The sequence below is a fragment of the Pleurodeles waltl genome, chromosome 4_1 (assembly GCF_031143425.1).
Source record: "Pleurodeles waltl isolate 20211129_DDA chromosome 4_1, aPleWal1.hap1.20221129, whole genome shotgun sequence".
Lineage (NCBI taxonomy): Eukaryota > Metazoa > Chordata > Amphibia > Caudata > Salamandridae > Pleurodeles > Pleurodeles waltl.
In genome coordinates, this window is record NC_090442.1 from 658,324,127 (window position 1) to 658,345,911 (window position 21,785).

The 21,785-nt window shown below is 46.3% G+C and overlaps 1 protein-coding gene across 1 annotated transcript in view; it reads left to right on the forward strand.

Moving 5' to 3' along the window:
- Nucleotides 1–870: 870 nt before the first annotated feature.
- XPOT (exportin for tRNA) overlaps nt 871–21,785 on the forward strand; it is a 710,192-nt gene continuing 689,277 nt past the window's right edge. Inside the window, exon 1 of the mRNA XM_069229126.1 lies at nt 871–1,039. The gene's annotated coding sequence lies outside the window, so the exon portion shown is untranslated. The remainder of the gene's footprint in view (nt 1,040–21,785) is intronic.

Consider the following 21,785-nt stretch of genomic DNA (forward strand, 5'->3'; position numbering starts at 1 on the left):
AAGTCGTAACGAGGGCCTTATTGTCTTTAACATACTTTTACACAGAGAAGACAGAAACAGAAGACAAAAAAATTAACTAAACTAAAATACTAAACCGAAATACTAAACCAGTTAAACCAAAACCTGCCTACTAAAGTATGTGTTTGGGTATTGTGGATAAAAAGAAAACATAACAAAGTACTTATCCACTTTTTTATTATGTTCATTATAATATTTGCATGCGTTGTTTGTGCCACTAATAAAGTATATTCCTTCTTTTAGAACTAGGGCGCCAGTTGGTCCCTGGATGAATTCCTCATCCCAAGTCAGAATGTCTCTCTATTCTAATTATTCCTATTCACCATCACATTTCTGTAGTCCATATATTTTCAATTGAGTCATTTTAAAATACTATTCATTGGCTTAGCCAGTACTTATACACGGATAGGTACTTACAACATGGCAGCTACCGGACAGCTGATTCGAAAGGTGTTGCAGCAAAAGAGCTTGCTCTCAAAAGAGGGCCCAGCCGACCTAGCATCACTTACTGCCGTATATGTGGCAGCCATTTTGAACAAGGCTATTTTAGCGCGTCAAACAGAATAAAACATACACCGATGTAAAAAAAAAAATATACGAATATTCTAGTGGATTGGATGCATGAAAAATAATTAAAATAACTGAGGGGGCGATTATTTTTTAAACTATTTTCTAGTAGTTGTGCGATATTAGCGCAATACTTATTTTAAGAACGTCGTTCACAAAACTTTACATACGTAGATAACCTAAAAATTCCCCATATCTGACAACTTAAAGTGTCTTTTAAGACATTCAATGCAATATTGAATCCCGGTAGGTCTCCTCGCATGCTGTCCGTGTAGTCCTTCTTTTGTGTCGGTAGGTGGGTCGTGGCCGTGTGGTGGCGAGAGATGGTGTAGCTGAGGCTGCCGCTTCTGCATCTCCACACGCTGTTCTCTTTGCCTACTGCCTCGTAAAGCTGGCAGATCGCCCCTTTCTCCGTAGTGGAGGAGCACGACCTGGACATGGAGTAACAAAAAAGGTAAGAAGCGGGTGAAGAGAGCTGGCTGGCAGCAATTAGTGACAGGCACGTGAGGGCTGGCAGGCTGCTTTGAGAAGACTGTCTGTGCGGGTAGTTCCCTTCGGGACCCGGAGAGCCTTCTGGGAGTATAGGAATGGAGCCTACTCACCAGACAGCATCTTTTTCCAGAACATCTGTGTTGCCAGGGACCATAAATTCCAGACCTAGTCTTTCGTTCAGCTGCCAGATGTATTGGGAGTTGTATTCTTGGTTCACTTCATTTGAAAAAAAAATTGGATGAACCTGCCTCAAAGCAATGGTTTGTAAAAGTAAAATCCAAGTTAACTTATATGGTTCTTGGGGTTATGGGACATCTGGAGCAGGGTGTGTATCCCAGAAATTACAGACAGTGGGTTATTTCCTTCTGCTGCTTTACACTGAAGGGCAGCAGAGTGATCATGAACGATAACCCTACTTTTCAGGATTGGGGAGGTGAAGCCTCATCCAAGCAGCAGGGTATGTCTTACTTTCAAGGAGTAATGTAGTGCCTATATTCCAAATAGCCTGGCAAAGTCTGAGTTTATTTCTGGGACCAACTGTTAGATCCTTTGATTGTGATCAGGGGAGGAATGGGGAAATAGAGTTGCAATATTGCCTGTTTTCTCTGTCCCTTCAGATTTGTCAAGTCTTATGTTTAGGGAATATTTAAGGTGTTCTGAAGAAGGGGTTTTGCAAAAAGAATTTAGGTGCAGTGGTGCACCATCATATAAAATGTAATAAACGTATGTGTCCGCTAAGTTCTAGCCTACACATAGATATGAAATAAAAACATTGAAGTTCCTCATGACACAAAACTTAACTAATGTTGTGTTTGTAAGAACTCCAGTGAAAAAACAGAGGTTATTATGTTTGGGAAATAGGATAAAATAGGTGTTTTTTTTTTAACTCAGTATTTTAAAAGTACCAGGCAGTTGTTACTCGATGGATACAGTTACCTTCTTGTAAATAGATAGTCACCGTTCCCCTTTTAGCCCTTGTTCTGAATTAACCTCTGGTTTACTGTTGGTTACAAGTGTTCATGAACAGCCGCCAGCAGAGGGAAACATAGGAGCCTAAACCCATTGTTAATTAATGTGAACAGATTGGCTTGAGGGTTCAAGCCAAATCACCAGCATGACAATGAAGCTCAAATTCTTCATTGACCTATGTCATAAAACTAGGTGTGTATGGCCCAAACACAGCAGGGTGAGCAAGGAATCCCCTGCCTGCAAGGGAGACCCTCCAGAGCATGGCCTTCTCAAATAATGAACTGCTGAAATCATGATAGCCCACCATTCCTTTTAGCTGAGGTGAGGTTAAGATCAGGTGGTCCACACAGTTGTAGGCAACTTGTAAGTTTGTTAACATGAGCTCCATTGAGGTAACATTATCTGGTAGACCCTGGCCTAATTCTAAGTAACACCACGCCAGGAGCATGATGACTCTTGCTCAGTTCATCCTGGAATGAGATTTCCCCAAAGAACCAATTTGGAACAAACACACCTAAGATTCTCCAGACATCACACATTGTCAGCACTTTCACCACTCATGCAGTCCTAGACAAAGCAAGAAAAGACACAGCAGGTAACTTGCGAACAGTTAAGGATAGAGGGATTAAGCGAATGCCTGTGGGAGTATGACAGTTAGCCTATGGACAGGCTTGGAACCACGGGTCGTTGAGTGCAGTAGTTTTTATGATGAATTATACTGATGTTTACATGTCTTGCAAATTTAGAACTGGATGGATTATTTAATATGAATTTTAGATTTAAAATGGGTTTGTAAACTAATATGGAAATAATAATACAAAACACTTCAAATAAACTAGTCAAGTTATATTTGAACTAGACAATTTCACCCCCTTTCAGGGCACAAGAAACACAAACTTACATTTACTACTTTAGTATAAGATGTTATTGAAACAGGAAAAATGATCATCTTGCTAAAAGCCCGTACTAACCAGTACTACCTTAGGCAAAAAGTGCTTCATTGGATTTATTCACGCTGCAAACCCCAGACTTGAGAAGGGATACCAATTCTCTGGCGTACTAGGAACAGGGCAGCACCAAGTGAAGCCATGAAGAACGGGCAGAGGAAACAGGCTTTTGCATTCCTGGCCCTGAGGATCTCTAGCTACCAGTGGGTCCTTTTGGCTGGCCTGCTGCTTTAATTGAAAGGGGAACTAAATGCCATAGCATATATCCCATGTTAAGTAATAGGATCTCTCCAGTTCAGCTAGGAAGGATTGGAATTTTCCCACAAGCCCATATTGAAGTATATCCTTGGTAAGGTGGTTCCCTACAGAAAACTGTTAACAGAGGAGCGTTGACAGTAAAAAGGAACAAAGGGCAGAGTATGATTCTTCCAATTAAGGTGCCAAAAAGGCAGGGGGCTTAGCTGTTATTGCAATAACCCACCTTAACTAATACTACCCACGCCACTAAAAAAAATGATACGTGAGGCTCCACAGATGAGATCTCCGGGACATTGACTACTGTTTTTAAGGAGGGTCAATTATCCCAGAAATCAATCGGACATCAAGAGAGATTTTCTGCTCCCAAGCTAGTTGAGGGAGCACATGCTGCATGAAATTAGTTGTTGAAACCCCCCCCACAGATTTCCTTGCCCAGCTACGCATCGGTTTGCATGAAGAGGCTAGAGGTTTTTTCCTGAGTTCAGGAAATGGGTTAATGTCATCTGCACTAGTCTGCAGGCACAGATTAATACCAATGTGATGTTAGTGTCGACCTGTATGAGGGGATGCATGCCAAAGCTGCTTATTTTCACCTTCAGTGTCTGTTCGAGTAAAAGGCACACAAATAGAGTTGTCAAACACAGACAGACAGACATCGTTATTGCAATTTATGTGGGTGATGTGTTTATAAATTAGACATGTATGAATGTTATCCAGTCCTCAGTTGTGAATGCTGTAAATGTTGGTTATGGTTGAAGAAATTAGAATAGTTTCTAGATTGGCAAATAACAGAGGTGAGTGAATTCTATTCCCTTCGAGTGGATACACAGCTCTTTTGTTAGCTTATTTGGTGTAGCCAGTGATTAATTATTTCTCTGGGGTACAGGGGTGTGGAACTTTATAAAATATCTACTTGTCCGTGGGACTGGTTGCTTCTTAAATCTACTTGTCGTATAAAAAAATCTGCTTGTACCTTTGTGCCATGTAGTTCTGCGACAAATTATGGCAGCAGTCTCATGTAAGATCTCTGATGATAGCATCTCTGATTATGCCGGGGCTACTACTATAGGAGGGTTTCAATACTTGCAATTTAAGCCCCTACCTTAGCAATTACCTTGTTTTGCCACCTTTTTGCATATCTACATACTGGGTCTGGAGGAAGCAGTAAGCAATATTTCCAGGGCTGGAATGCCTTTGAGTTTGTGCAAACCTCCTGACTTAGATGTTTAAGGAGTTTCACCAGCTCTTCTCTAATCTTTTCCCATACTGAGAAAGGTTGAAAATTTTAGTCTTGCAAAGAACATGAAGTGCTCCTCCCACCAGACTCACAGAGGGCATTTGTTGTGCTAAGGGGGCCCTTGGAGAGGTCCCCGCACCACAGGGGCTGTGGGTCCTTTCTTACGCCACTGGTGACAGTGTGTGTTTTTCAGACCAAACATTTTTTTTGTTTTGCTTTTTGCCAGTGTTGTTTACAACGGTGAAGGCCTGGCAGCTCCCACAACAATAAAGTGTTACAAACGCCATGTCAAAACAAGACACGCATTGATGAAACCAAAAGACTCGCAACAAATGTCAGATCTGATGGCTTTGCTATTGCTTGTTTACGTATAAGGATACGTTCATGGCCCCAATCGTGTTCCAGTGATAGTATTCATAATTGGTCCATATTTCGGGCAACTCCCCGTCTTAGTTTTCCCTCACCTCCTCCCACCGCAGCAACCGCCACTGTGGGTGGGGGCAAGGGAAACGACGTGGGGGAGGTCAATAATGGAGAGATCCGTGGGAAGAGATGAATGATTCTTGTAGGTCATGGGGTCTGTAAGGCAGAGACAGTTAACAAAAGAGAGAGATTGGAGTAAAAAGAAGGAAAACCTGATGCATGGGTCTGAGGGAGGGAATCTATAAACATGCTGAAGGGATAGGGAAGCGAAGATAGGCAATGGTATAACGTAACTGATCACCCTTTCAGGAACACACTGGGGGATGCTGAGGTGTCAAGGATGTCTTAACATACTAAGCAGATTTTGAGCCGATATAGATCATGTTGATTAATGGGTGAGAGGGGTTGGTGCTAGACTTGAAGCACTGTGAATAGCGAACATCTGGTATGATGCGCTACTGATCTGGGGTTAGTTCTGAGCTATAAGGTATGAGAGCCAGAAACAAAAAGGAGAATCCCATAACAAACACACAACATTCGGGAGAAGAGAGAAAAAGGAAGGAGGTGGAAGATAGAAAAGGAGCTATGGAAAGGGTAAAGGGTAAAGAGAAGAGGATAGGAAGAAAGCGTATCAATATTAATAAAAACAATAACAGTAACTTCGGCCAAGGGGAGGGGGGGGTGGATGGAAATACAGTGGGGAGGATAAAGGGTGGTTTTTTTTGGGGGAGAGTAGGTGTGTGAAAGTAACTGAGTCCAAGGAAGGGTGAGAGGTATTGGAGATGATGAGGGCCCTGGGGATGATTAGTAGATGAGCACATCTTATCCACAGCCAAACATTGCTTAGCCCAAACGGGAGTGCAAGATAGGGTGTCTCTAGTACCAAGTGAAACGATATGGTAGTAGCCTGGGGCATGAATGTGTAGGTTCCCGGTGTGTGTTACAATGTCCGTTAGCATTAATCTCGGTGCCAACATATGTCCACTAATCCTCTGGTGCATATAGGAAAGGGGCCCACGTCTGTAGGAAGACTTCCAGCTTGTCCTGGAGACCGTAAATGAGCTTCTAATGCGTGGCTGCCTGGTACATAGCAGCAATCCATCCCCATGAAAAAGGACAACAGCTGTGCGCCAGTGTCTGAGGATACATACCTTGGACGTAGCGAGCGCAGTATGTAGTAGACGTTGTTGTGGCCGTGTTAGGCAACTTATCTCGCTGGTATCGTTTAATAATAATAGGGAAGGGGTGAGGGAGAACGATGGTGATATTATATCCCAGAGGGTACGCCCTACTTTCTGCCAAAAAGCGTGTATAGCTGGGCAGTCATGTAGGATGTGAGGCAGATCACAGCGGTCATGAGGGCACCTCCAGCAGGAGGCGTGGGATAATAACCCCTGTTGTGCTTGTGTTAAATGTTTCACTTTTATTGGTCCATTTGTGAAATGTTCCTCCATTGTGCGCTGAGTTCCCTCCCAGGCGATTTCACTAAGTGAACATTTTTGTTGGCCACTGTAGGAAGCTGGCCTGGTTGTGTGGTGCGTACCTGTGGTGTTATCACCTTATGCCACGTCCAGGTATCCCCTATTAGTGAACTGTAGGCAGTGTCTAGGAATTCAGGGCTCTCTAGAGGTAGCTGTGGATGAACAGCCAAGACTTATCTAGGAGATATGCTAAGCTTATGCAATACCACTATAGTCACACAGCACTTACCCACATGAAAGACCGTACAGTGTTAAGTCCCTGAACATTGTTTTCCTTGGAATGGCTGTAGTCTCAGGCAAGTGTTAACTCTATGATAGGGAAAACTACAGACACCTAGTGCACATGTTTGGTGGTGGTAATTTTTATTATTATTATTATTTGTCTGCTGAGTCCTGATTTTTGTTTTGCATTTTTGTGGGGGGTTTATATAATGTTGTTGGCAAAGGCAGAAGTACCAGAGTGAAGAATACAGAAGAACCTTGAACAGAGGAAAGGAACAGGACTATCTACTTCCTAATTGAGTTTTTATTTTCTGTTCACCTCTTCATCTTTGTGAATTAATAAAGAACAAAAGCTCCAGGCACAAGCTCTTAATTGTGATTACTTGCCTTTTTAAGTATTGGCCTGTGACAGGTCTGTAGTGTGCGGTCAGGACTGCCAGACCTGGTATTCACAGGCACCGTTATGAAAGTAGTCATTGACCTAATATTGTGAGTACTTTAGCCCTATACAGCCCTTTGGACTCAGATCTTTGGATCGCAAGGGTGTAGAATGGTTTGTTTTTCTGTAGTAACCTTCCTTTTATGTGCAGTATTTAGTTGTGTGTGCAATAAAGTAGTTTACTTTTTATAAAACGAAAGCCCTAACTGGGTGCTTTTCCATTAATGGGCACTTTGCTCTTTTTCTGTGTGCTGAGTTTCTAGTTCACGCCACCTTATTGAGTAAGTATTTATCAGTTAAGCGCTAAAGGGCAGTACATGGTAATCCACTGGGGGTCCAGTAGTAAGGTGACCACGATGTACCAATGGGAAAGGACTCCAGCTGTCACAGTTGAAGCACAGTAACCTTTGATTGCCCTGGGTACGCCCAAACCAGGTCTAGTCTTGCATTGTATCATGTTTGTGACATTGGGTGAAGCTTGTTTTGGGGTATCCCTAATTTGATCATTAGGATGTGCCTTCCAAACACATGGTTCATATGCTCTAGACCAGTGCACAGCTGAAGAGTCCATATGTCATAGAAGTGGTTTAGCCTAGTATGGTGGGTAATGGAGTGTCTGGAGGATTGCTTGCGTAGTTTTTATTACAACCCTGATCACTTAACTCTTTTTATGAGGCCCTAGTGTGTCATGTAATGTTTACTAATTTGTATTATTTTCCAATTCTGTTTCTTGGCCGACACCAATACATCATATTGAAATATTTGGCTACATGTATTAGGGTAACAATCTTTTAAAGAGCCTTTGCCTGATAAGGACAGAAAATCCTGCATTATTCACTTTTGTCCTCTTGTAGTGAACTCAGGGTTACTCCCAGAATGCCTGTGAAGGAGATACATCTTTCGGTTTTACATTTAACTTTTGCAGCCATATCTGGTATCCAGGTTCCTCATTCTCCTCTCTTCTTCTCCTGCTCATCGAGTCGAACCTTAATGCTGTTTGACGCCTCAGCTAGAGAAGGTGCCATCACTTGACTCTTTTATCTAAACCTGTTAAACAAAAGACTCTGTTAGACCAGTGGTTGCTATTGTTTAGCCTGGTTGGATGCTTAATGCAGCCACTTAGATTTTGGAAGAGATGGGGAGCTGCGGGGTACCTGAGCTTCTGAAGACCATGGGTCTTGGTCATCCCCCATTTGCTTTTAGGTTCTGCTCGTTGACTCTCTTTGCCTTGATTATACCAGTGCCAAGGGGTGGTGTAAAGAAATGGCTCCCTGTTGCAGTTACCCCCCCACTTTTTGCCTGATACTGATGCTGACTTGACTGAGAAGTGTGCTGGGACCCTGCTAACCAGGCCCCAGCACCAGTGTTCTTTCACCTAAAATGTACCATTGTCTCCACAATTGGCACAACCCTGGCACCCAGGTAAGTCCCTTGTAACTGGTACCCCTGGTACCAAGGGCCCTGATGCCAGGGAAGGTCTCTAAGGGCTGCAGCATGTCTTATGCCACCCTAGGGACCCCTCACCCAGCACAGACACACTGCTTGCCAGCTTGTGTGTGCTGGTGGGGAGAAAAAGACTAAGTCGACAAGGCACTCCCCTCAGGGTGCCATGCCAACCTCACACTATGGCATAGGTAAGTCACCCCTCTAGCAGGCCTTACACCCCTAAGGCAGGGTGCACTATACCACAGGTGAGGGCATAGGTGCATGAGCACTATGCCCCTTCAGTGTCTAAGCAAAACCTTAGACATTGTAAGTGCAGGGTAGCTATAAGAGTATATGGTCTGGGAGTCTGTCAAAAACGAACTCCACAGCTCCATAATGGCTACACTGAATACTGGGAACTTTGGTATCAAACTTCTCAGAATAATAAACCCACACTGATGCCAGTGTTGGATTTATTAAAAAATGCACACAGAGGGCATCTTAGAGATGCCCCCTGTATTTTACCCAATTGTTCAGTGCAGGACTGACTGGTCTCTGCCAGCCTGCTGCTGAGAGACGAGTTTCTGACCCCATGCGGTGAGAGCCTTTGTGCTCTCTGAGGACAGAAACAAAGCCTGCTCTGGGTGGAGGTGCTTCACACACCCCCCCTGCAGGAACTGTAACACTTAGCAGTGAGCTTCAAAGGCTCAAGCTTTGTGTTACAATGACCCAGGGCACTCCAGCTAGTGGAGATGCCCGCCCCCTGGACACAGCCCCCACTTTTGGCGGCAAGTCCAGGAGAGATAATCAGAAAAACAAGGAGGAGTCACTGGCCAGTCAGGACAGCCCTTAAGTTGTCCTGAGCTGAGGTGACTCTGACTTTTAGAAATCCTCCATCTTGTAGAAGGAGGATTCCCCCAATAGGAATAGGGATGTGCCCCCCTCCCCTCAGGGAGGAGGCACAAAGAGGGTGTACCCACCCTCAAGGACAGTAGCCATTGGCTACTGCCCTCCCAGACCTAAACACACCCCTAAATTCAGTATTTAGGGGCTCCCCAGAACCTAGGAAACGAGATTCCTGCAACCTAAGAAGAAGAGGACTGCTGAACTGAAAAACCCTGCAGAGAAGACGGAGACACCAACTGCTTTGGCCCCAGCTCTACCGGCCTGTCTCCCCACTTCTAAAGACACTGCTCCAGCGACGCTTTCCCCAGGACCAGCGACCTCTGAATCCTCAGTGGACTGCCCTGCTCTAGAAGGACCAAGAAACTCCAGAGGACAGCGGCTCTGTTCACCCAAGACTGCAACTTTGTTTCAAAGGAGCAACTTCCAGACAACTGCGTTTCCAGCCGGAAGCGTGAGACTTGCTACTCTGCACCAGACGCCCCCGGCTCGACTTGTGGAGAAACAACACTTCAGGGAGGACTCCCCGGCGACTACGAGACTGTGAGTAACCAGAGTTGCCCCCCCTGAGCCCCCACAGCGACGCCTGCAGAGGGAATCCCGAGGCTCCCCCTGACCGCGACTGCCGGACTCCCAGATCCTGACGCCTGGAAAAGACTCTGCACCCACAGCCCCCAGGACCTGAAGGATCCGAACTCCAGTGCAGGAGTGACCCCCAGGAGGCCCTCTCCCTTGCCCAGGTGGTGGCTACCCCGAGGAGCCCCCCCCCCCCTTGCCTGCCTGCATCGCTGAAGAGACCCCTTGGTCTCCCATTGATTTCAATTACAAACCCGACGCGTGTTTGCACACTGCACCCGGCCGCCCCTGTGCTGCTGAGGGCGTACTTTCTGTGCTAACTTGTGTCCCCCCCGGTGTCCTACAAAACCCCCCTGGTCTGCCCTCCGAAGACGCAGGTACTTACCTGCTGGCAGACTGGAACCGGGGCACCCCCTTCTCCATTGAAGCCCATGCGTTTTGGGCACCACTTTGACCTCTGCACCTGACCGGCCCTGAGCTGCTGGTGTGGTAACTTTGGGGTTGCTCTGAACCCCCAACAGTGGGCTACCTTGGACCCAAACTTGAACCCCGTAGGTGGTTTACGTACCTGCAAAAACTAACAAACTCTTACTCCCCCCAGGAACTGTTGAAAATTGCTCTAAGTGTCTAGTTTTAAAATAGCTATATGTGATTTATGTGAAAAGTATATATGCTATTTTGATTATTCAAAGTTCCTAAAGTACCTACCTGCAATACCTTTCATTTGAAGTATTACATGTAAAATTTGAACCTGTGGTTCTTAAAATAAACTAAGAAAATATATTTTTCTATACAAAAACCTATTGGCCTGGAATTGTCTTTGAGTGTGTGTTCCTCATTTATTGCCTGTGTGTGTACAACAAATGCTTAAAACTACTCCTTTGATAAGCCTACTGCTCGACCACACTACCACAAAATAGAGCATTAGTATTATCTCTTTTTGCCACTATCTTACCTCTAAGGGGAACCCCTGGACTCTGTGCATACTATTTCTTACTTTGAAATAGTGAATACCGAGCCAACTTCCTACATTGGTGGATCAGCGATGGGGTACAAGACTTTGCATTTGCTGGACTACTCAGCCAATACCTGATCACATGACAAATTCCAAAAATTGTCATTAGAAATTGATTTTTACAATTTGAGCTATTTTTCTAAATTCTTAAAAGTCCTGCTAGGGACTTGTGTTAGTCCCTGTTAGCATTTATTTTAGAGTTTAAAAAGTTTTGTGAAAGTTTGAATTAGGTTCTAGAAATACTTTTAGATTCTTAAAAAGTATTCCAACTTTTAGAAACATAATGTCTGGTGCAGAAGAGAATGTGATGGAACTCGACCTCACACCTTACCTCCATCTTAAGATGAGGGAGCTAAGGTCTCTCTGCAAAATAAAGAAAATCCCAGTTGGCTTAAGACCCTCCAAACAACAGCTCCAGGAGCTTTTGGCAGAGTTTGAAAAAGCCAACCCCTCTGAGGATGACCTCACAGAGGGAGAAGATAGTGACTTGGAGGAGAATTCTCCCCTTCCAGTCCTAATTAGGGAGATCAGGGACCCTCAATCCCTGACTCCAAACATAAAAGTCAGAGATGCTGCTTCCCTCACAGGAGGGGCCAGCACCTCTGTTATCACTGAGGAGAGCCTCAGTGAAGATGACCTCCTGCTAGCCAGGATGGCCAAAAGATTGGCTTTGGAAAGACAGATCCTAGCCATAGAAAGGGAAAGACAAGAGATGGGCCTAGGTCCCATCAATGGTGTCAACATAAATAGGGTCAGAGATTCTCCTGACATGTTGAAAATCCCTAAAGGGATTGTAACTAAATATGAAGATGGTGATGACATCACCAAATGGTTCACAGCTTTTGAGAGGGCTTGTGCAACCAGAAAAGTAAACAGATCTTACTGGGGTGTTCTTTGGGAAATGTTCACTGGAAAGTGTAGGGATAGACTCCTCACACTCTCTGGAAAAGATGCAGAATCTTATGACCTCGTGAAGGGTACCCTGATTGAGGGCTTTGGATTCTCCACTGAGGAGTATAGAATTAGATTCAGGGGGGCTCAAAAATCCTTGAGCCAGACCTGGGTTGATTTTATAGACTACTCAGTGAAAACACTGGATGGTTGGGTAACTGGAAATGAAGTGCATGACTATGTTGGGCTTTATAATTTGTTTATGAAAGAACACATTTTAAGTAACTGCTTCAATGAAAAGTTGCATCAGTATCTGGTAGACCTAGGTCCAATTTCTCCCCAAGAATTGGGAAAGAAGGCAGACCACTGGGTCAAGACTAGGGTAACCAAAACTTCCACTGGGGGTGACCAAAAGAAAGGGGTTACAAAGCCTCCCCAGGAGAAAGTGGGTGACACTAGAAATAAAGAAAAAGAGTCCTCTGTAGGCCCCCAAAAACCAGACCAGGTGGGTGGGCCCCGAGACATAACCCAAAACAAAGGTGGGTACCAGGGTAAGAACTGGGATGCCACTAAGGCATGGTGCCATAACTGTAGACAGACAGGGCACCAAACCAAGGACACTTCTTGTCCCAAAAACAAACCACCTAGCAAAATCCCAGGGGTAACCAGTGTAGCCATTGGGGATGACTCCTCAGATGAGGAGGTCTTCATAGCCTTCAACTGGAAAAAGGGCCCAACAGGTGAGTTGGAGATTCCAGAGGGAAGTAGACACTTCCAACACCTACTGGTGAATGGAATCCCAGCCACTGCCCTGAGAGACACTTGTGCCAGTCACACTATTGTGCATGACAGGCTGGTGTTCTCAAACCAGTACATCCCAGGTGAGATGGCCAGAGTAAGAGTTAGCCCAGACAGGGTCACTGATAGGCCTGTGGCTTTTGTGCCCATAGAAGTGGGTGGGACTTTTAGCTGGAGAAGGGTGGTAGTCAGTACAGACCTCCCCCTTGATTGTCTCCTTGGAAATGACTACCCAGAGGTTAGTCAGAGCCCAAGAGAGGAACTGGTCCAGTGCCAGTCCTCTCCCAAGGATTCTGGAGGTCCTGCCTCTGCAGTAAATGCAAGTAGGCCGCAGAAGAAAAAGAAAAGAAAATGGTGTAGGAAGGGTGGACAACCTTTAGCCAAGGTTCCAGCAAGCCAAGGAGATTCTGCTCCAGTAGGGGAGAACTCCACAAGTGGCACTGGTAAAGTCCAACCTGACCCACAAGAAGTCCTGGCTAGTCAGGCAACTGTTAAGCCTGAGTGGGGGGCTCCTCAGCTAACAGAAGAAAGAGTGGAAGAAGGGTGTTTACTACAAGCTGTAGTAACCCCCCACTCAAATACAGCAGACAGGCACCCTGAACCCAAAGAAGCCTGTAACTTAGCCCCTTCCCTTGTAGGTGAAGAGCTAAAGGTGTGGTTCTGGGCACTGACAGCTGTCAGTGGCCTCTGCTGGGTGTTAGCCTTTATGGCTGCACTATCCTTGGCATGGTGGTCAGACCCCATGCCAAGTAGCAAGTTAGGCCCCCTGACCCTGTTGGTCATGGTGGGGTTACTCCAGCTCTGGGTAACCTCTTTGGCTAAGATAAGATTAGCAGAGGTGGATACCTCTAACCCCAAAATAGAGAGAATGGGTGAAGACATTAAAAGCACAGACAAGAGGCAGTTCAGATTAGGTCCTATCACTGTGGAAGTGGGTCAGTTCCCCAGAGGGAATGACCTGAACAGGAGGATGTAAGGCAGACTAGGCCCTGCAACAAACCAGCCTATTTCCTCTACTCTTCCTTGCCTGACAGACTAGGAAGACTTTCCCAGCTTTGGCTGAGTCTCCTGGCCTGTGGGCTGGGGGGGGGGGGGGGGGGGGGGGGGGGCTTGTGTAAAGAAATGGCTCCCTGTTGCAGTTACCCCCCACTTTTTGCCTGATACTGATGCTGACTTGACTGAGAAGTGTGCTGGGGCTCTGCTAACCAGGCCCCAGCACCAGTGTTCTTTCACCTAAAATGTACCATTGTCTCCACAATTGGCACAACCCTGGCACCGAGGTAAGTCCCTTGTAACTGGTACCCCTGGTACCAAGGGCCCTGATGCCAGGGAAGGTCTCTAAGGGCTGCAGCATGTCTTATGCCACCCTAGGGACCCCTCACCCAGCACAGACACACTGCTTGCCAGCTTGTGTGTGCTGGTGGGGAGAAAAAGACTAAGTCGACATGGCACTCCCCTCAGGGTGCCATGCCAACCTCACACTGCCTATGGCATAGGTAAGTCACCCCTCTAGCAGGCCTTACAGCCCTAAGGCAGGGTGCACTATACCACAGGTGAGGGCATAGGTGCATGAGCACTATGCCCCTACAGTGTCTAAGCAAAACCTTAGACTTTGTAAGTGCAGGGTAGCCATAAGAGTATATGGTCTGGGAGTCTGTCAAAAACGAACTCCACAGCTCCATAATGGCTACACTGAATACTGGGAAGTTTAGTATCAAACTTTTCAGAATAATAAACCCACACTGATGCCAGTGTTGCATTTATTAAAAAATGCACACAGAGGGCATCTTAGAGATGCCCCCTGTATTTTACCCAATTGTTCAGTGCAGGACTGACTGGTCTCTGCCGGCCTGCTGCTGAGAGACGAGTTTCTGACCCCATGCGGTGAGAGCCTTTGTGCTCTCTGAGGACAGAAACAAAGCCTGCTCTGGGTGGAGGTGCTTCACACCTCTCCCCTGCAGGAACTGTAACACCTAGCAGTGAGCTTCAAAGGCTCAAGCTTCGTGTTACAATGCCCCAGGGCACTCCAGCTAGTGGAGATGCCTGCCCCCTGGACACAGCTCCCACTTTTGGCAGCAAGTCCAGGAGAGATAATGAGAAAAACAAGGAGTCGTCACTGGCCAGTCAGGACAGCCCCTAAGGTGTCCTGAGCTGAGGTGACTCTGACTTTTAGAAATCCCCCATCTTGTAGAAGGAGGATTCCCCCAATAGGAATAGGGATGTGCCCCCCTCCCCTCAGGGAGGAGGCACAAAGAGGGTGTACCCACCCTCAAGGACAGTAGCCATTGGCTACTGCCCTCCCAGACCTAAACACACCCCTAAATTCAGTATTTAGGGGCTCCCCAGAACCTAGGAAACGAGATTCCTGCAACCTAAGAAGAAGAGGACTGCTGAACTGAAAAACCCTGCAGAGAAGACGGAGACACCAACTGCTTTGGCCCCAGCTCTACCGGCCTGTCTCCCCACTTCTAAAGACACTGCTCCAGCGACGTTTTCCCCAGGACCAGCGACCTCTGAATCCTCAGAGGACTGCCCTGCTCTAGAAGGACCAAGAAACTCCAGAGGACAGCGGCTCTGTTCACCCAAGACTGCAACTTTGTTTCAAAGGAGCAACTTCCGGACAACTGCGTTTCTAGCCGGAAGCGTGAGACTTGCTACTCTGCACCCGACGCCCCCGGCTCGACTTGTGGAGAAACAACACTTCAGGGAGGACTCCCCGGCGACTACGAGACTGTGAGTAACCAGAGTTGCCTCCCCTGAGCCCCCACAGCGACGCCTGCAGAGGGAATCCCGAGGCTCCCCCTGACCGCGACTGCCTGACTCCCAGATCCCGATGCCTGGAAAAGACTCTGCACCCGCAGCCCCCAGGACCTGAAGGATCCGAACTCCAGTGCAGGAGTGACCCCCAGGAGGCCCTCTCCCTTGCCCAGGTGGTGGCTACCCCGAGGAGCCCCCCCCCCCCCTTGCCTGCCTGCATCGCTGAAGAGACCCCTTGGTCTCCCATTGATTTCAATTACAAACCTGACGCGTGTTTGCACACTGCACCCGGCCGCCCCCGTGCTGCTGAGGGCGTACTTTCTGTGCTAACTTGTGTCCCCCCTCGGTGCCCTACAAAACCCCCCTGGTCTGCCCTCCGAAGACGCAGGTACTTACCTGCTGGCAGACTGGAACCGGGGCACCCCCTTCTCCATTGGAGCCTATGCATTTTGGGCACCACTTTGACCTCTGCACCTGACCGGCCCTGAGCTGCTGGTGTGGTAACTTTGGGGTTGCTCTGAACCCCCAACGGTGGGCTACCTTGGACCCAAAGTTGAACCCCGTAGGTGGTTTACTTACCTGCAAAAACTAACAAACTCTTACTCCCCCCAGGAACTGTTGAAAATTGCAGTGTCTAGTTTTAAAATAGCTATATGTGATTTATGTGAAAAGTATATATGCTATTTTGATTATTCAAAGTTCCTAAAGTACCTACCTGCAATACCTTTCATTTGAAGTATTACATGTAAAATTTGAACCTGTGGTTCTTAAAATAAACTAAGAAAATATATTTTTCTATACAAAAACCTATTGTCCTGGAATTGTCTTTGAGTGTGTGTTCCTCATTTATTGCCTGTGTGTGTACAACAAATGCTTAACACTACTCCTTTGATAAGCCTACTGCTCGACCACACTACCACAAAATAGAGCATTAGTATTATCTCTTTTTGCCACTATCTTACCTCTAAGGGGAACCCCTGGACTCTGTGCATACTATTTCTTACTTTGAAATAGTGCATACAGAGCCAACTTCCTACAGGCGGGTTGTTGGTATCAGTTTATTTGCCTAATTAGTGTTTGTTGATATCTTAGGCCCAACCATGGGGCTGGTATGTATCTGGGCATCTCATTTTGGGAATTGTTTTCTCTCTGCCTGTTCTTTGATACAAGACAACTCTGCAACCACTGAATCATATATCAACTGTACACATTAGACACATAGCCTGGCATCATCATCTGTGCAACTGGCCTCTAAGCCATTCAGTTGGTCTAGTGTTTGCTACTTCAACTACATATCCAGTTTTGGCAATACTTGCAGACTGCCCAGTACACACAGTCAACATTACACCCACATCCTGTCACCATCCTGCACACAACACAATTGTAAGCTATAAAGTTGGCTATATGCTTGTTTCCTCAACATCAAGCTATATTTACACATCATGTTGCAGCAATGGTGCTCTTTAGATAGCTCCTGCTATCTGCATGCACACAACACAGCCTTATATTATGCAACGTCAGTGGTATATTTATTCAGGTTACACCGACACACCTGTACTCTCACTAGTCTACATATTACCCACTCTGAAGAAGTTAATTGAAACACACCACACCCAAATACACTTACGGTATCAAAGATTCTTCAAAACATAACTACCAAAAGCCGAGCAACCATGCACTTTAGCAGACTACCACAATTTTACATTTCCTCTGTCAACACATCCACTCTCATTTTATTTGTATATGTTTTTATTGATTTATCTCAAAGTTCTAACATAACACTGGCAAAACGGAAGTCCAGTACAACATGTCTCTTTGATTCAGTAGAACATTGCCATGTGCTCAGAAATCAAGAAAGAGAGTGGAGAAGAAATAGAGGTAGAGCAAATAAAAACAGAAAAGTGAAAGACAGAGGAGACGAAACACTCCCCCCTCCCCTCTCCCCTAATGTCATGCAGACGGTGGCACAGCTGTGAACATCAAGGCTACAGTTATGAACATTATGCAGTATAATAATCAGTTTTTGGTGGTAATCGTGGAGACCGTATGGAAATGGAATCTCAGTTCAGTAAATCAGAGGAATGTTATGTCTGAAGGCGTGGGATGCCACAGTTCTGTCGACACCATGAAAGTACTTATGGGCTGTGCAATCCGCAGATATCGGCAAATGACACATTGATACTCTTTGATCTGGGCACCCACCTCCAGTAGGACACATCATTTTTTGCCCCTACCTTCACCACAAATCCATCCAAGCAATTCCCTCCTCTTATTATCATGCCCTGCAGCCTCATTTTTGTATAGTAGTCAGCCTCGGCTCGAGTCCACGTCAGAAGTGATGTCAACCATTCCCCAAAGTCTGGAGTGGCTGGGGCTTTCCAACACATTGCTATTTAAAGATTAAAGAGGACAAATGCTAGGACAGCAACTTTATGCAAGTATTTGTCTTCAGCCTTTTGTGTTCACACCCCCAATATACAGGATTCTGGAGTGAGTGGCAGCACGCGCTCTACTATCGCACTTGTGGTCCCTGTAACCTTTTCCTGTACATGATGGAGTGATGGGCACTCCCACTCCTTATGATAGAAGCCCACATCTAGGGTTTTGCATCGGGGGCAGACAGAGACTGCCCCTCGATAAATACGTAGTTTGGAGACAGATATGTCTGGTTTATACAGTTGGTGTGTGAACCAAAAGCGTGGATTGCAAGACACTTCCTTAACTTGTTGCATCGCCTGTGTCCATTGTCGATCAGTCAGTGGCAAAGACAACACCGTGTTCCACCTCGCCTGTGCCTGTAGTAGACCCCCATTACCCATTGTTTGAAAAGCCTTGCATATGTCTGTGATACCATCCTGTGTACCCCTTGTGTTAGCAAAAGGTGTAGCACCTGAGAGCAAGGAGGGTGTCTTCCCTCCACCACGTCCCCCTCCCGTGGAGTCAGAAATTTGCACTGGATTGCCTGATGTTCCTGGATGTGCCCTGCTGGTATTCCACATTCATCTCTGAGGTCTTGGAAGGTCATAAGGACCCCCTCTTTATATAGGTCTCCCAGAGTTGAAACACCTGCAGCTTCCCATGTAGTCACATCAACACAAATATATCTCTTAAACCTGGCATCTGTCAAATCGGAACAAGGGGGAAGTAAGCCAAATCACACCGTGCCCTGTCAGATATAGCGCTCAACATTCCCGGGTTACCCTCATCTGTCAGCACTCCTCTATTTGTCGAGATTGCGGTGATGAGAGCCATGTATATAATGAGGCTCCATTGAGCGATGCAGAATTGTTAGTCTTTCAGGACAGGCACCTGTGCTTAGTCACCACATTGGCCATTGAAGCTGGACTGCCTCATAGTACCACTGATAGTTGGGTGCGCCTAGTCCCCTTCTAATTGCAGTCTCTGTAGCACTGACAAGGCCGCACTCCTCCTTCCTTTACCCCATATAAGCTCAGTCAACATACTGTGTATTTCCTTAAAGAATGCTTTGGGAAGGTACAAAGGGAGGGCAGCAGAATAATATAGGAGCCTAGCCAGTACCAGCATCGTTGCTATCACCACCTGTCCCACTGGGGACAGCGAAAGGGAGGTCCAGAAGGGAACAGATGCGTATCCCCCTCCTGGCCTTACCGATATTGCCATCCCTGAGGTCTTCAGGACTATGATAAATCTGCACTCCTAAATATTTGAAGGTGTCATAACGCCACTTCAGCTGGCACCCCGAGAGGAGGACTCATTCCGGCTCCCATACCAGTGAACACGGGTATATGCAGGATTTGCCCCTGTTCACCCACAATCCAGATAGCTCCCCAAAATCATCCATCAGTTTCATTAAGACTGGGAGTGTGGAGGGTGTGTCTTGTAAAAACACTAACCCATCATCAGCATATAATGAAACATCATGGTGTTCTCCCTGAACCTGTATACCCTACTGCTGTGCCTTACGGTGCAGTTCGCATGCCAGAGGTTCCATGGCCAGGACAAATAGCAGAGGGGATAATGGGCATTCCTGCCTGGTGCCCCTTTGAATAGCAAAGGTGTCTGAAATAGTAATTCCTATATGCACTCTTGCGGTCGAGCTCCCATATACGGTCTGGACCCAGCTCACAAAAGTGGGGAAGAAACCCATTTGGACAAGGGAGACAATGAGAAATTCCCATCCCAAAGTATCAAAGGCCTTTTTTATATCCAGTTATACAGCACATAATCCTCTATCGTGTTCAGGGGCCATGTCAATTCACCAAAGTAGCTGCTGGATGTTAATGAAGGTTTTACGACTGGGAATAAAGCCCAACTGGTCTGTGTGCCCCAAACTATTGATAACCAGGAGCAGCCTATTTGCCAATACTTTCCCTAGCACCTTACAGTCTAGGTTCAAGAGGGATAATGGACTGGAAGACCGGACGTCCAAAAGGTCCCGGTCAGGTTTGAGTAGCACTCCTATGAGTGACTCTCTGAGGGTTTGCAGCAATTGACCCTGTTGTCTAGCCTCACTAAAGACCTCTAACAATTTGGGCACCAGTATGGCTGTGTACATTGCATAGTATTTGATGGGGAGCCCATCTGTGCCTGGAGTCTTGTTCCTGGTGATCTATTTAATAGCTTGTTTAATTTCATCAAGCTGTAGTGGTAAATCCAATTCCAGTTCCTCTCTGTGGTCATCGACCATGTGGGCAGAACCAAGCCACAGAGATATGTCTGCACATAGTTAGCAGAGGGTGTAGGTATTTCTGTATGTAGTGACCTGTAATATTCCTTGAAGGCAGTGTTGATAACTGCCTGTGTATTAACCACCACACCATCTGGCAAACGTATGGCTCCTGTCGGTTAAATAACTGGCCATACTAGTAACCTGCTGGACTGGTCTCCCTCAGTGTACACTGTGGCCAGATGGCGCCTATAATCCTGTCTCCCTAGTCGTGTGTCTGTGTTCCCCTACGCAAACAGTACAGTTTTTCCACATAAGAGGGCCGGGGCACTGCCTCTGTCTCCAGTTCTCTCATCTTCCCCTCCAGCTTAAGGAGCTTACGTTACTGACCTCACCAGGATGCTCCCAGACAATGGCCTCGCACCAATACCTTATGAACTTCCCATTCTAACTTCCTGGATGTCGCTGTCTTGCTATTTTGCTCAAAATAGGCAAGGGTCTGGTTCGAGAGGTCTTCTCCAGGTAGGGATCTTTGACCGTACCCTCCACCAGGTCATCGTGAGCAATAGTGGGGAGTGGTCCGAGAGCATGCGCACCAGGTATTCTACACCTCTGACCTGCCGGCCCAGGGACTCGTCACAGAGAAAGGGATCTTGTCTTGTATGAATACCATAGACCGGAGTGTAATAAGAGTATTTAACGTGCATGAGATTGTGTAAGTGGCAGGCATCATACAAGCGATGCTGGGATATCCACTCCTGGAGGAGACACGTTGCCCGGATACACCCTGTGCCTTGTAACGGAGGGATCGATCTGTCCCTGATCACATCAGGCACACAATTTTAATCTCCACCCCACATTCCAGGTTTTTGAGGATCTCGCAATAATGCTAGGGTAAGAATGTCCACGCCGGTTGGCCAACATTCGGGACGTATATGCCCACTATCACCAATAGAAGGCCATCCAATTGTTCTTCTAGGATCATATATCTGTCTTCTATATCAGTCTTGTGTGACTCTACCACGTAGGAAACACCAGGGGAAACCCCCCGTCACACCCCTCGCATAGGCAGAAGAAGTGGTGTCCTACACCTCTCCATTTAGCTTGCACCCTTTCAAGTGCTGTTTGCGTGAGGTGCGTTTCTTATAAAATCGCCACATGTATATGGTGACGTTTGTGATATGCGAGTATCTTACAGCGCTTAGCAGGGCTGTGGAATTTAATAAAATATCCACTTGTCCATGTGACAAGTTGCTTCATAAATCTACTTGTCCTGTAAAAAAAAATCTACTTGTCCCTTTGGTGCCATGTAGTACTGTGACAAATTATGACAGCAATCTCAGGGGTGTTGAATTCCTATAGCCCAGTGTACAGGACATATTGTTTGGTGTCAAGGATAACAAGTTTTCAGGTTTATTTTGTCCTTTGGACAAGTAGGCCGAACCCCCTGCAGCACAAACCCTTTGGCTGCCAGGTTACAGAATTCCATTAGGGAGCAGGGAAGGGAATTGTCTGCAGTTGAGGTAATATTTGTGTTCAAATGTTAATGTTGTTCAAAGTTGTACTTATGGTTCATTACTGTAAAGTCTTTATTATTAGGGTGAGTGCTCTAAATAAATGTTGTAGTCTTGGACTGCACTATTGACAGTGGTTCCAGTAAAATAATGGGTAGACACGTTTGCAAAGTTTAACAATGTGAGACTACGTATAATGCTCCCA